This window comes from Leopardus geoffroyi, chromosome C3, assembly GCF_018350155.1.
Source record: "Leopardus geoffroyi isolate Oge1 chromosome C3, O.geoffroyi_Oge1_pat1.0, whole genome shotgun sequence".
Lineage (NCBI taxonomy): Eukaryota > Metazoa > Chordata > Mammalia > Carnivora > Felidae > Leopardus > Leopardus geoffroyi.
The window spans coordinates 130,602,096-130,618,248 of record NC_059338.1 but is presented as its reverse complement, the minus strand read 5'-3'; the positions used below and the strand labels follow the sequence as shown (position 1 = coordinate 130,618,248).

The 16,153-nt window shown below is 36.1% G+C and overlaps 1 protein-coding gene and 1 long non-coding RNA gene across 17 annotated transcripts in view; one reads left to right on the top strand and one right to left on the bottom strand.

Moving 5' to 3' along the window:
• The window catches only part of STAU2 (staufen double-stranded RNA binding protein 2), a 310,752-nt gene that overhangs the window by 203,967 nt on the left and 90,632 nt on the right, over positions 1–16,153 (bottom strand). The window lies entirely within an intron of this gene.
• LOC123586056 lies at positions 295–7,542 on the top strand. Its single transcript, XR_006706574.1, has 2 exons — positions 295–696; positions 7,139–7,542. It is a non-coding gene; the product is annotated as an uncharacterized LOC123586056 (long non-coding RNA).

The window sequence follows — 16,153 nt, the reverse complement described above, 5'->3', positions numbered from 1 at the left end:
GAATGGAGGGAGAATTCCAGGCATATGAATGCCTGGAGGAAAAAAAATGTCCAAGCAAATGAGATAGCAAGTGCCAAGGCCCTGCAGAGGTAACATACAGCCATTTTTTAAAAACAGGAAGTGTTCTCATACCTGGATAGCAATGAGTCAAGGGGTGAGTGGTAGGAAACTAGGTCTGAAAAGTGGCCAGGCAGGGAAGTCAGAATTCGATTCCACATGTGATTGAAGCCATCAGAGAGGGTTTTAAGCAGGGGAGTGACATGGTCTGACTTATTAAATTAAGTCTCTAGCTGCTGTTTGTCCAAAGAGAGGCAGTTGGCAGGCCACTGCATAGTCTGGGTAACTCCTCTCTGAAAACAGGAGGCTGAACCACCTAGGAGAATACAGTAGGATTGCAGGCACTGCTAAAAGTCCACTGAAGGACTGTGGTCCCTATTTCAAGATGGGACCAGTCAGCACAGTTGTTTTTCTGTAGCTTCCTGGGTACAAGTGCAGAGTCAGAGGAAATGAACTTAACCAGTTAGTATTGATAAGCAGTGTTCAAGCTAGGAGGTACTAGAGAACATGAGAATTAAGTAACAAGCGACTGGTGGGAATGAGTGAGAAACTCCAGGTAAACACAGCCCCACGAAATCTGCAGGTTAGCAGTGGCTGCAACCCCCCTGGAGGCTCTGCTCATGTCTTCCGGAAGCACAGGTAACAGTGGGCCGTGCCCCCACCCCAATTCCTGCCATCCCACTGGATAGATGGCTTGTAGCAGAAGCAGCAAGGAGTGCCTCCCGTGAGTGGCTGACAAGCAGAGCGGTTTTGAAATTTTGAAAGTGCTTCCACTTTGTAACTGTACAGAAGGGTCCTTGGAGGAGCAACCTGGAGGGGAGGGGGCTCTCTTTCCACTGTATGCTGCCACTGTATTCCTCTGGGTACCGCAGCATACCATCTGAGACAGGTAAATAACTGGTACCACACACAGCAATGTGGAAGCTAACAGTAAGGTAGGAGTGATGGCACAGGAATGGGCGTGGGTTCCTCAGGGTAGCATTTCTCAAAGTGTGGGTCCCCCACAAAGACCATCAGAGAAACTTAACAGAAGTCCATGGGGGAAGGGAAGAAAAAAAAAAGAGGTTAGAGAGGGAGAGAGCCAAAGCATAAGAGACTCTTAAAAACTGAGAACTGAGGGTTGATGGGGGGTGGGAGGGAGGGGTGGGTGGGTGATGGGTATTGAGAAAGGCATCTTTTGGGATGAGTACTGGGTGTTGTATGGAAACCAATTTGACAATAAATTTCATATTAAAATAACAAAAAACAAACAAACAAAAGACCATCAGAGTCCTCCTGGTGGGGTCTAGAACACTGTTAACATCCAGATTCATGGCTGACTGAATCAGACTCTTTGGTGGAGTCTACATTATTACCAAATAGCCTCAGTGATTTCACGCATGCTGAAGATCCGTGGGTCGTCTCCCCTTCCCATTTGTGAATATGAAGGCTTTGATTCCTGGATACTAACTTGGCCACTCATCTCCCTTACTGAATTCTCTTGATGCTTCTAGTAGGTGTTTAGTTGATTCTCTTGCAATTTTACAAATAAACAATTATATTTTTTCTGCCAAGAAAAGTAATTTTTCCTATTTCTTTCCAAATTTTATTCTTTTTTTCCCCTGCATTGAGCCACACCCCTTAAAGAATACTAAATAGCAGTTGATAATGGATGCTTTTGTCTTGCTTCTCACTTTACTGGAAATGTGGCTAATATGCCCTTATTAAGCATAAGGCTGGCTACTGGGTTTGGTTGGGATAGGAGGGGAGTGTGTGTATGTGTACATGTATGTGTGTGTGCATCAACAGAGTATATAGTTTATCATGTTGAAGAAATATTCAATATTCATAACATTGTTTTCAAAGTCAAGAATGAATTTTCAGATACCTTTTCAGCCTCTGTGTAGTTAGCAATTTTTACTTTTCATCTCTTAATAAAGTGAATTTTATTACCATATTTCTAATAGTGAAATAATTTTGCATTCCTGGAATAATTCCCACGTGGTTGCAGTGGTTATTCTTTCAATAAATTGCCAAATTCTATTTGCCAATATTTCAATTAGGATTTCTCCACTCCTATTTTATAAAGAATATTGGTCTGAAGTTCTAGCCTTTCTTGTTGTGTTTTGTTTTGTCTTAGCTGGCACTGTTGAGCTAGACAGTTAGGCTAGTTTTGATTGCCCAAAATAATGTGTTTCCTATTTTTCAAAGGTTCAATAAAATTTCTCTGTGATACCATCTAGGCCAAGTGCTTTTCTTCCGGGTGGTAGGGGGAGGTAATGGTAATTGGCTATTTGACTACTTGTCCTTTCACTTCTATAGCAATGGATCTTTTTTGGCAGTTTATATTTTCCTACAAAATCACCCAGTTTATCCTCATTCTGAAATAGTCTTCCTTGAGTTGAACAAAACAGTCCTTTATGAGAACCGTCGTTTCCTAGGCGTCAGGCTTCCCTTACCGTCCAACTACATTCTGCATATTTGTGCTCTGCATTCACACTTGCTCGCATTGATTAGATTACATATTGGTTCTTCCTAAGAACAAGATCTTGGATTCTGTATGTTTTCTTCTATTAGTCTTCTGTTTTTCTAATTAATCTACTGATGCATTCATGTTCCTTCTTCAGACTTACTTTGTTATTCCTTTTCTAACTTCTTGTGTTGGAGACATGATTAATTTTCATGGTATCTATTAATATAGATACAAGATTAATGAATTTGTCTTCTCATAGGCTTTATGTTGCTTGTACTGCAATGCTTCAAGACAGAAATATACTATACAGTGTTTCCTAAATATTTTTGGTAACGTGAATTATCATGTGTATTCTATGAAACACACCTTGGGATATGCTGTTTTAGGTATTATGCCTTAGTTAAGAGTCTGTGTATTCTACAGGTTACTTTAATCTACTAGAAGTTTTTTATCTTGAATGTAATAAAAATTACTTAACATTTTTAAATATAATTAAAAATGTTTATCAAGTATTTTTATAAACTTGGAGTAAATAAACACTGAGAGATGGTGTGCATAGAGGAAGATATCTTTAGATTTACAGTTAGAGCAATTGGATTTAAGCTCCAAAAACTATCTATAAGCACTTTGGGAAAGAGGACTTAGTTTCTCTAAGATTCATCAGTGATATGAAAGATCTTGTCTGTATCAACTTTCTCAACCTTATTCAAGTGGCAAACCAGAAGGAAATTATTGTGTTTTTCATGAAATATCCTAGTATATCTGTGTATTTTCAGTTAGATATATATGTGTGTGTGCATATGAAGTGCTCTGTGAACTACAAAAACATTAGTAAAATGTTTTAAAGAAATTTCAAGTTTTTAATATGTCTTCACTAAATACTACGTGCTAGTAGTCTAGTGGCAGAGTCCTAAATTTAAGGAAATTATGGGTATAGGGGATCAAATGATTTAAAAAAAAACTTTTTGGAGAAAATTACAGAAAATATGGCTTATTTTTTCTTTGACTTGTAAGAAGATTCTCATTATCTAATTCTATCAATAGATCATCTTTGGTTACGGGTTGTCTGAGAATGTTCTTTGAAAACTAGTGCAAAGAATCTGTCAAGTCCTTTCAACAACAAAATGGTTCCAGAAAATATTTTAAATCCTCTGTTTCCTCATTAACTTAAGCCCCAAAGAACATGCTTTTAAGAAGTTTAAATGAAAAAAAAAAAACAAACCCACAAATATATCAGATTATATTTTTAGGAGAAGTTTCACACCCTTTTTGAATAAATTGGTTTTTTTGTAATGTCTAGAATAAGAGATTCCAGTGGATGATTGTGTAGAATCTTCCAAGAGCTTTAGAAATGGCTCGCTTTGTTACAATGTCCAGCCCAGACATCTATTCCAGTGCCTTTGCTGATCAGAATTCACTATCAACTTTGGATGCTTGCCCACTTCAAATACTCCCAAAAGTAAGGAGACATTACATCAGCGGTGCTGCAGAAAGATTAATGTGCTTTGTTTGGAGATGTAAATGGTAATTATACTTATTGCATACTTCTAGTACTTAGTCTTTTTTACCTGAATCTAAGTAAATCTACTCGTACATTTGCATAAATAATGTGTAGTTAACAGATATTCATTGGAATATAAAAAACTTAACTTGGCATTTTCCCAGCTAATTGTTTTTACAGCTTGACTTCACTTATGCATTAGCTACATTCATAAAAAGGTTTACATAAAGCAAATATTTTCATACTAAATCCCATTTTCCCACTGTTGCCCAATATTAAATCTTGAGTTGTATTTCTGTAAGAAAACGTTGGCTCCGACACATCATAAAATTCATAATTAAACATCTAAGTGCCAAGGAATAGATACACTTAATTACTTATAAACTACATTTTATCCTCTCACCTGCAATTAAAATTAAACATATGGATTAAACAAATGGGTAATCATTTGTTTCATATTCGCACAATCATTTTTTTAAAATGCAGAATTTGGGGTGACTTCCATAGAAGCTGAGAGTGTAAACATAATTTATTAGCTAGAATTGCCACATGGAAATATGCTGTCAGATTCAAGTGATACAAGTAGTCTCAAATTATTGATAACCATCTTTTAAGGATTTTAAAAATACCTTCTGCTATTGGTAATACACTTGACATTTTATTATAATCCATACCAGACGATTAATTGGAATTATACAGATCATTTGGAGCCAATACCATTGTCTGACTCAATACTACTTTTCAAAGAAATGGGGAAAAGGACCTGATCAACTACCTGGATCCTTTTGCAGTATAAAAAGTAACTTTTGCCAAAATAAAAGAGTACCTGGGACTTTTAGAAAACTCTTCTACTTTTTTAACTACAATTACTTTGAGGTAATGCTAAGTAATTTAAAGTAATTTAAAGTAATTTATTTTTTTTTCCCTGCACAAATCCTCTGGGGAATACTATCTGGATTGCAATTATCTATGCTCTCCTTTTCCTGTATTGCTGCAGATAATCTAGGTATGCTTTTTATCAGTAAGTCAGTGTGAACTATCTTATTCCAGGACGTACACTAAGCTAAGAACATCAAAACCTCTTTATCTTTGCCTGTGGCAAAATACCTGTACCTGAGGCAAAATCATGGCAACAAGACAATACTGGTAAAAACATGACACTGACAGGCAGTCTGACTACCATGCATGGAAATAGGTTGAGTAATACTTAGTATGACAGGATAACAGTTCTGACCTCTGATTATGATTCCTCTTAACAATATAAATTAGAGAATGCATTTTACTCACACTGCAAATTCTTTCCAGTGAGCAAAATAGCTCTTAAGAATATTCTTAAATAAGTCTGTCATGATATCCTATTATGCCCAAAGAGCAGATGTTCACATGAGTTAGCACAGCACAGCAAAAAAAGCATAAGCCTGCAAAACATATAATCATGGGTTGGAGGGACAGCTCAGTCCTTCACTGGCCGTGTAAACCTGGACAAGTTATACACTGTGTCAGATCATAGTAGGAAATCCTGATTGTTTGCCTTCCTTCTTTTTTGGCAACAAATCCATCATCGTTCTTAAACATCCCACAATGTTTCCATGATGCTTCAGCACCTCTCCTGCTTTTTATTATTCCCTGTAAAGAACCTAGGGGCTTTGTTACCAGCTCCTCAAACCTAGGGGCAATGCCACTAGCTCCACTACTGTCTGCTTGGGAGAGGTCCAGGAAAGGGCCACAGTAACGCTAGCCGATCCCTAGCCTTTCAACTGCCATGCTTGGTGGCATTTGTGGTCAGTGCTTATATCACCCCAGAGAGACCACTTCATGCTCCCTAGGAAAACTAACATTTGGCTCATCAATCATTCAAGAAGCCAACGCACTGCAAAAGATCAGGCAGTGTTCAGAAAATACCTTGATAAGTTCAGATATCAAGAAAACCAGTAAGGGGCCCCTGGGTGGCTCAGTCAGTTGAGCGACGGACTCTTGATCTCAGCCCAGGTCATGATCTCCTGGTGTGTGAGTTCAAGCCACACATTAGGCTCTGCCTTGACAGTGGGGAGTTTGCTTGAGATTCTGTCTCTCCTCTCTGCCCTGTGCGCATGTGTGCACATGAGCTCTGCACCCCCCCCCAAATAAATATTTTTAAAAAAGAAAACCAGTATAAACCAACGAAATAAACCTTTAGATAAATTAAATGTAAAATAATGAGTAATGTTAACTTTAACTTTTTAAATTCTCTTTATGTCTTAAAGGACATTTATTTCAGTTTCAGGTTACGTTCTATCTCTGTAGACTATTTTATGAACTGTCAGTCAACCACGGTGCAGGTGTCCAGTAACTCATTTATCTTTGAAGAAGGGCATCTTGACCAGAGAATGTGAGAATGTCAACAAATAATAAGGAAATAAAGAAAACAAGTGGGTCAAGGTTCTGCTAACTGAGGCCAAGAAAAAGCCTGGGAAATTAATGAATAATAAGCTCCCAGGAAACTCGAACTGCGAAAAGCAATAAGCCATGATGCGAATAATACCTGAGATAATTACACAGTCCAAACATCACAGCCTAAGATTCTAAACCTGACCCAAAGGTAAAGGAGAATAGTGAAACAGTTGAAGTTGCTTATTTTTATCTCAATGAGAGAGGAGAGATGAGAAAAAGAGAGAGAAAGGTGTGCAAGCAAACAAGGGTGAAAAATACTTGATGATATTAAGATTGTTTTATTACATTACATTAGACTACTGAAACTCAACATAAAGAACTTTCTTGGATTTCGGGAAGGTAAGAACACAAGATAGTTTTATTTTTGTTCTAAAATGAGATACGTAGACAACTAGTACATTCAGTACAGTAAAAAAACCTCTTGCTGCCTTTATTGATTTGGAGAAAGCCTTCCATATATTCTTAAAGAAAGGATGTCAAGCAAAATCAAAAAGTCATTCAAACCTAGTGTGTATAAGGCTCCAGAAGTATTTGAGGAAGCAACATAGAGAATTCTGAAAATTTGAGACCCACATGGGAGTAAAGTAAGAATGCATCTTGCGCAAATTTTTATTATTCTTTTTGTTGTTTTCCTTAAAAAGTCACTCAAGAAAACAAAAGAAAGCCTTGTAAATAAGACTCTACAACCTTATTTGCAGAGGATGACACTTCTCTGAGACAAGAAGACAAATCTGCAATGTAACCTGAGACTGCAAGACCCTGAGAATGCCGAAGCAGGAAGAGTGATCGAGACTGACAAGAGCATGACCATGGTGATCTCTCAGGAAGCAAAATCATTCCGTACATGCATAAGAAATTCTGTCCAGAAACTGAACACTTCAGTGCTGATGAACTTACGATGAAGTCAACTAAATGAAGAGCTAAACTTATAATCTTAGTTGTCATTTGGCTCTTGTTTTATCAAAATGTAATTCTAATAAAATCAAAATAAGGGTATTCTTTTACTTCCTGAGTCTAAGAAAGGCAGGACTCGCTGCAAATGTCTGTGAATGTTGTATTAGACCATATACTTTCTTTAATAAAGCAAACAGTTTAGAGTAAATGACTCACATACTATTCTGGGAGCAGTGCTCTAGGAAGGCTGTGAAGGGACTGCTTTCTGCTCATGCACGGGGAAAAGGGAGCCTTATTCACTGTAGCCCTCGTGTCTTATGTGGCATGATACCTAGCACTTAAAAGGAGTCCAACTCATGGCTGTGAACTGAGAGAGTAATAACAGCTCACACTGAGCTTGCTATATTCCAGTACTGCACAAACAGCAACTCTTCGAATTCTCACAGTAGCCCTAAGTGGTAAATACTGCTATTATTCCCATTTTTATAGCTGAGGAAACTGAAGAACAGAGAGGTTACACAACTTGGTGTAGGTGGAGCCAGACTGCAAATGAAGGTAGACTGACTACCGGTACAATGCATGACGACGGCCTTCTCGATGCGAGAGTGAGATTAGGAGGGGGAAGACTGGACCAGCAAGGACCAGGCTCTTAGTTTGCAGGAGCAGGGGGAGTCCAAAATAAAGGGATGGGCAAGATGAAATTCTCTTTAACTCTGTCTCAGATATAGCAATGTCTGTGAAAAGATAAATTTGATGTTTAAGTCATCTTTATACAATTAAACAAATACAAAAAAACAAATTAAACAATTGTTTAATTGTTTAATTAAACAATTAAACAAATACAAATTAAACAAATACTTTAACTATTAAAGTATAAAATTTCACATTTGTTTTACATAAATGTCTAGAATTAATCCAGGTAGGCATATTACTTTGGGGATATACTGCTGTAGATGTTAATCACATAGATGTGATTTCATGTTAAAAGGTTGGGGAAATGCTTCGTACACAAATAAACATGTTGTGTTAGTTTGTTAAAAAAAAAAAAAAAAAAGTAAACAGATGCATGTGGGATCTGACTGGGGAAGGGCTAAGAGTGGATGCACCTAGTTACAGTTGGCTCCAGGTACTTTTCAACGTTTGGCATGACCAATGACCTTGAGGCAGCTGCACGATATACTGAGGACAGACTAAATCTATAGTGTTCATCCTTGGCTACACAGTAAAATCAGCTGACTTACACAAATCTGTGAGAAAAAGACTGTTAAATCAATAGAAAAATAAGCAAAAATTATAACTTCACAACTCACAGAAAAAATGACTCATATATATAAGAGAAGATGATCAACTTGATTCATAAAGAAATACAAATTAAAATGCCAAAAAGGTATCATTTTTCACCTAATTATGTTGCCAAAAAGACCCAAAAGATTCAAAATAGCTCCATCTCTAGTCTGGATTATCATAACAACCTCCTAACTGTTCTCTTAGCACCAAAGTGAGCCTTTCAAAATGTAAGTCGGATCATGTCTCTGTTTTGCTCAAAACTGCAATGCTTCTACATCTCATCCAGAATCAAAGACAACATCCTTCCAACGGCCTAATACAGCTTTACACAGGTCTGGCTCCACACCGTATCAATGACTTCAATCACACCATTCAACACTTATTCCACTCCAACCACACTGGCCTCCTTCCAGCTCCTCAAACTCACCAGACATGTTTCCACTTAGGGACTTTGCAGTGGCTAATCTCTTGCCTCTCCCACAGCATTCTCAAAACTCACTTGCTCTCCTTAGAGTCTTGCTCAAATCTCACCTTTTCAATAAGATCTCCCTATTTAAAACTGTAATCTTCATCCTTTTTCTTCTACTCTACTTTCCATTTGTCCACAGTACTTCTTACTTTTGAATCTACTACAAAACATTTATTATATTTATTTTTAATGTATATTTATTTTGAGAGAGAGAGAGAGAAGTGTGAGTGAGGGAAGGGCAGAGAGAAAGGGAGACAGAGAATCCCAAGCAGGCTCCGTGCTGTCAGCACAGAGCCCAATGCAGGGCTCAATCTCATGAACTGTGAGATCATGACCTGAGCTGAAATCAAGAGTCAGATGTTTAACTGATGGAGCTACCCAGGCACGCCTGTATTTATTTTTTATTATCCATCTCACCCAACTAGAATGTAAGTTTCATCAGAGTAAAAATTTCTATTTTATTTATTGATGTATCTGAAGTACCTATAAGAATGTCTCACACATGGCTAAATGTATGTGCAAAGACTCCAATATTTATAACAGCACTATCAACAATAGCTAAATTATGGAAAGAGCCCAAGCTGATGAATGGATAAAGAAGATGTGGTGTATACACACACACACACACACACACACACACACACACGCGCGGGTGCGCGGGTGCTGGAATATTACTTGACGATCAAAAAGAATGAAATCTTGCCATGTGCAACAAGGTGGATGGAACTAGAGTATATTTATGCAAAGTGAAATAAATCAATCAGAGATAAAACAAATACCATATGACTTCACTTATATGGAGCATTTAAGACAAAACAGATGAACAGATGAACACTGGGGAACGGAAGGAAAAATAAGATAAAACAAGAGAGAGAGGCAAACCATAAAACTCTTAACTATAGAGAAACACTAAGGGTTGCTGGCGGCGGGGAGGGGGGGGGGAATGGGCTAAATAGGTGATGGGCATTAATGAGGGCACTTGTTGGGATGAGCACTAGGTGTTATATGTAAGTGATAAATCACTAAATTCTGCTCCTGAAACCAATACGATACTATATGTTAACTAACTTGAATTTAAATAAAATCTTGGATAGATAGATAGATATTTGCAAATATATATACTGCAACATTGTTACAGAAAAACATTAGAGACAACTAAATGTCCATGAATACAGAATTGGTTAAATAAATTATAGAATAAGTAGACAGGGAAATATTAAACAGTTCTTAAAGTAAGCAGCTATCCAGTTTTCAGGATGACTAAATTCTAATTAGACGAATCCTTTATGGGACACTATAAATTCTCAGCAAAATACAAAAAAAAACAATCATCCGAAGGCACTGAAGAGTAAACAAAACAGGCAGATACTAGGGTGTGTGGGGGGGTGGGGGCAGTGGGAATAACACTGGAAAAAGGAACAGCACAGAATGAGTTTCTTTTTTTTTTTAACAGCTTAAACTTTAGGGAGGGTCCAGTCTGTTCCATATGGAGCAGCTAAAGTGCCAACAGAAAAGCCTTACTAGCCTGAAGGCCCAGAGATAAGGTTCAAAGCAACCAAGGTCAGTAGGAAATGAAGGAGAAAATCTTAGAAATAACGATCTAGAAAGGAAGAGCCCCAAATTCTGTGTATAAAACTCTGCCCAAATCTCTACCTGATGTTTGAACTACACAGGCATAGGACAGACTCTAAACAACACAGGTAAGAGATAAAAATTTGAGCAAAAAAAAAAAAAAATATATATATATATTTTTTTACATATTTACATATACATACACACACACACACACACACACACACACTTTGTTGGTAGGCTTCAGCCAAATTAACTGCCTGCTTAAAAAACTGTTCGCTACACTTCAGACGGACATCACAAAATCCAGTTTCTAGCCAATTTACAATGTCAAGAATGCAATCCAAAATTACTAAATATATGAAGAAGTAGGAAAAAAATGATCCATTCTCATGATAAAAAACAATCAACAGAAGCAACCCTGAAATGACCCAGATGTTAGAATTAGCAAACAGCTACACTGTGCTCAAAAATATAAAAGAATATATGCTCTTAATGAATAAACGTACGGGAAATCTTATCAGAGAACAGAAACTACAAAATGAAAGGCTAAATGGAAATTCTAGCCATATATATGGCTAGAGACAACTAAATATATTCCAATTTTAAATTCACTAGCTAGGCATAATAACAGAAAGAGGATGACAAAGGAGTCAAGGTTAATCAATAGAAATTATACAAACCAAAGAACAGAGAGGGGAAAAGATTGAAAAAAATGAATGGAGCCTTAGGGACCTGTGAGATAATATTAAAAAGTCTAACAGATGGGAGAGAAGTGAAAAAAAAGAAGGCAGAAAAATATTAAAAGACATAAAGGCTAAAAAAATCTTTTGGTTAAAGACATGCTTACAAAGTCAATAAGTTCAGTGAGCTATGTTACTATAAAGGAAACCACAAAGGCACATTATACTTGAACTGCTAAAAGCCAAAATGACATTGCATGAAGGGAACAAAAATTCCAATAATGGTTGACTTCCCTTTTTTTGGTGAGTTAAGGTATTTATTTATATTTACTTATTTATTAAATGGCTGACCTCTCATGAGAAAAAAAAAAAAAAAAGAGGCCATAAGACCTAAGACATATTATGACACTGGAAAATCTTTAAAGTGCTGTAAGTAAAAAAACCTGAAAACTTAGAATTCTATATTCATTGAAAATATCCTTCAAAAATGAAGGCAAAATAAAGATATTTTCAGTTAATGAAAATTAAAAGAATCCATTGCCAGCAGACTTGTACTACCAGAAATTCTAAAGGATGTTTGGGCTGAAGGGAAGTAAAGCTAGATGGAAACCTACCTCTTCAGATAGGAACAGATGTATGAGGTATGGTAAATTTGTGAATATTTATGCAAGACTATTTTTTCCTTTATTTTCTTTAAGACATATAGACTAAGCCAAAATTATGACATTATGAGGTTCATAATGTATGTAAACAAATGACAACTACAGTATAACAGATGTGCTGAGGCATTAAATAGACCTATATTGTTATAGGTTCCTGAATTTTCATACTGAAGTTAGAAGATGATGTAGCTCTTTATATACTAATATGGAATGATCTATGGGGTACCTGGGTGGCTCAGTCGGTTAAGTGTCTGACTCTTAGTTTCAGCCCAGGTCATGTTCTCATGGTTCGTGGGTTCCAGCCCCACATCTGGCTTTGTGCTGACAGTGGAGACTGCTTTGGATTCTGTCTCCCTCTCTCTACTCCTTCCCCACCTGCACTCTCTCTCTCTCAAAATTAAACATTAAAATTTTTTTTTTTAATACAGAATGATCTTTTAAGGCATATTTCAAATTTAAAAAAGAGATTGAGGGTGCCTGGGTAGCTCAGTCAGTTAAGTATCCAACTCTTGATTTCAGCTCAGGTCATGATCTCACAATTCGTGGGTTCAAGCTCCACAATGGGCTCCATGCTGGCAGTGGGGAGCCTGCTTGGGATTCCCTCTCTCCCTCTCCCCCCCCCCTCTCTCTCTCTCTGTGCCCCTCCCCTGCTTGCTCTCACTCTCTAAAATAAATAAAAACTGAAAAAAAAAAAGAGAGATTGAGGAGATTATTACAGAATGATACTTAAAGTACATACAGCTAGAGAATATCCTAAAAGGATACACATGAAACTAGCAAGGGCAGAATAGGTACTGGAATGCAGGGGTGGCATAACATTCAAGTTTTTAAAATTGTGTACTATATGGAATATAAATATATAGAGAGAATAGAATATATATAGAATATATATAGAATATAAGTTGTGTTTCCATCTCTCTCTGCCCCTCCCCCCCCCTCTCTCTCTCTCTCTCTCTCTCTCTCTCTCTCTCTCTCTCTCTCAAAAATAAACATTAAAAAATAATAATAAAAAGAAAAGAAAAAGATTCTCCTCTTTTTTTCAAGTAACAGCTATTCTATCCCAAGGGAGAATAGTATTGCAGGTACTGATATTTTAATCACTTTTTGATTAATTAAGCCAACTATATACAGTAAAAATACTACTTGAGTCCTTGGAAATACTATTTTTAAAAAAGATTTAGTCCATCAGAGTAGCTTCAAATATAATTGCAATTTTTTGAATTTAAATCTAAGTTAGTTAACATATAGTGTAATAATGGTTTCAGGAGTAGAATTTAGTGATTCATCACTTACATATAACACCCAGTGCTCATCCCAACAAGTTCCCTCCTTATTGCTAATCACCCATTTAGCCCATCACTGCACCTGCCCCCTCCAGCAGCCCTCAGTTTGTTCTCTGTATAAGAGTCTCTTATGGTTTGCATCCCTCTCTATTTTTATCTTATTTTCACTGGAAGTTTAACACAATTACATCCACTAAAATTCTAGACTTAATATTTTTCAAAGTATTCTTAAATATCTCATAGCTTATTTATTTTAAAAACTCTTCATTTGGGTACCTGTGACATTCCTGGGCAAATGGAATGAAATTAACCACCTCTGAGAACACAAAAAGTTTTTGTTGAACATACAATGATTTCCATAAGAGAATACCACAATATGTTGTTTAATTCCTAAAAGTTGATATAAATTTTAACTGTTATTCTGGTGCAAAAAAAAAAAAAAAGTAGAATTTCAAACTCTTTTTACATAAAGTTCAAGTGATATTATTTACAATGTATCCATCTTGGTGTTACAGTTTAATATAGAAAATCTTTTCTATGTGATGACATGAATTTTACTATTTCCTGTAGGTTTTGGATTCCTCTGAGTTTTAAATCCACTTACCAATCTACTTTAATACTGTATTTTAATCAATTTATCTTTATACCTACACCAACAAAGGAGTAAGACCACAATTAGTGAATACTCAGAAATTCTTTAATCATGGACACTGTGAATAATGTTTCTATGCCCTCCCTCTTTGAAGGGAGGATATGATCCTAGTTTCATCTGTAATAACAAGGAGAATTTATTATGAAAAAATCTGTGAAAGCAATCAGATGCTAAAATGAAAAATATGGAAGCCTAGGTACATTCAGCTAGTTTTCTTCCTCATAAGTGAAGTGTTAATAGCGAGGGATTAATGAGCCATTCCTAGTACCTATTCTCTACAACCTCAGATGACTCAGGATGAAAATAAATTTCTGTATCACAAATGAAACTAAATATTGTATTGAAAAGGACATGTTGAAGCACGTTAGCAGTATTTACATATCTCAAGCTACTTCTTAACTTCATATTTTACATAACTTAGAACAAGGCATACATTACTTTTACTTCTACCAAACCATAAAATTTATAAAAAGAAATAAATTCATCTGCAAAACCATTCCTATATTTGGAAACAAAAAAAATGAAATGAATTGTCTTAAGAGACAAGAAGAGGGCTACTGAACAGAATACATAATAGAATCTTAAAATTAAACTAGTAGCAACATCCAAATCAAAGAGGTGAAGTAGTCTATTCACTCTAGTTGTGTTAGGGAAAAAAAGCAATTACTGATTCTTTGGGTCAGCTAAATCCAATAAGGGTACTATTCTGCTGCTTATATGATCATTTGAAATCATTATTTAAAAAAAAAAACTTTAGGGGCGCCTGGGTGGCGCAGTTGGTTAAGCGTCCGACTTCAGCCAGGTCACGATCTCGCGGTCCGTGAGTTCGAGCCCCGCGTCGGGCTCTGGGCTGATGGCTCAGGGCCTGGAGCCTGTTTCCGATTCTGTGTCTCCCTCTCTCTCTGCCCCTCCCCCGTTCATGCTCTGTCTCTCTCTGTCCCAAAAATAAAAATAAAGGTTGAAAAAAACAAATTTAAAAAAAAAAAAAAAAACTTTAATCAAAGTCAACTTCAAATATAAAAGTTTTCCCCACAAATCAAGTATACGGAGAAAACATACAATTATTCCAAATTTCTGATAATTCTACAAATGCTTCTCAAATCCATGTGCTTCCTGTCACAACATAGGACACTATATACCGTTTTACTGATCAAATGCAAAAAGGAAGGAAATTAATTGAAATTGAAATAAAACATGTATCTTATAGCAGAGAAAAGAAATGTAGAAGAGAACCAGCAGGGAAAAATTAATGGAAATTGTTAGAAAATATTTATTTAGAGAATTGGATATACATAAAACACAGTTCCCTGTATTTCATATATTCAAACTTATAAAATAACCCCATAAACTCTATTACCCATTAATCTAGACCAAGGTCTGCAAACTCGTTCTAAAAAGAGCCAGATAGTAAATATTTCAGACTTTGCAGGCCATACGGTTTCTGTCACACCTACTCAACACTGCTGTTATAGTGTGAAAGGAGCCATAGACAGTACATAAATGAAGGAGTATGGCTGTACTCCAGTAAAACTTTATTTATGGTTACTGAAATCTAAATTTCATATAATTTTCACACATCACAAGATATTATTATTCTGTTGATTTGTTTCAATGATTTTTAAAAGTAGAACCTTAGATTGTGGAATATACAAAAACAGGCAGCAGGTTGGATTTGGACCCAGGAGCTGTAGTGTGCCAACCCTTAATCTAGAGGTATAGGAAAAGTGCTTATTAGTAATACTTTCTAAATGCTCTTTTTAATAATAGAATATAAATAATGTCACATATTTACTATACCATTATTTTTGCAATAGACTAAGTTCTAAAATAGCATTATCTGCCAAAATAATGACTGAACCAAAGCTAAGAAAGCTAAAATGAAGTATTCTTAATATTTCAAAGCCACAAAAAAGAGGTTTTAAAGAGACGGTGAAGTGTTATTTCATTACACATTCATGGGTCACAAATTTCACATAGATTCTGTATAAGATTTGTCCCTTGAACTATACAGGATTATTACCTATATTTATGCCAAACTATGAATTTCATTCACCCCACACATAAGATAGTATTAAAATTTGGCCACAAGAATACTGGCAGTTTCATACTTCCTGATGTTCTATGTGTAACACTAAAATGTCTTAGAAAAATCATAGGACACAGTCAAGGAAATTGTGTTATGGTAACTTACTTTTTTTTTTTTTTATTATT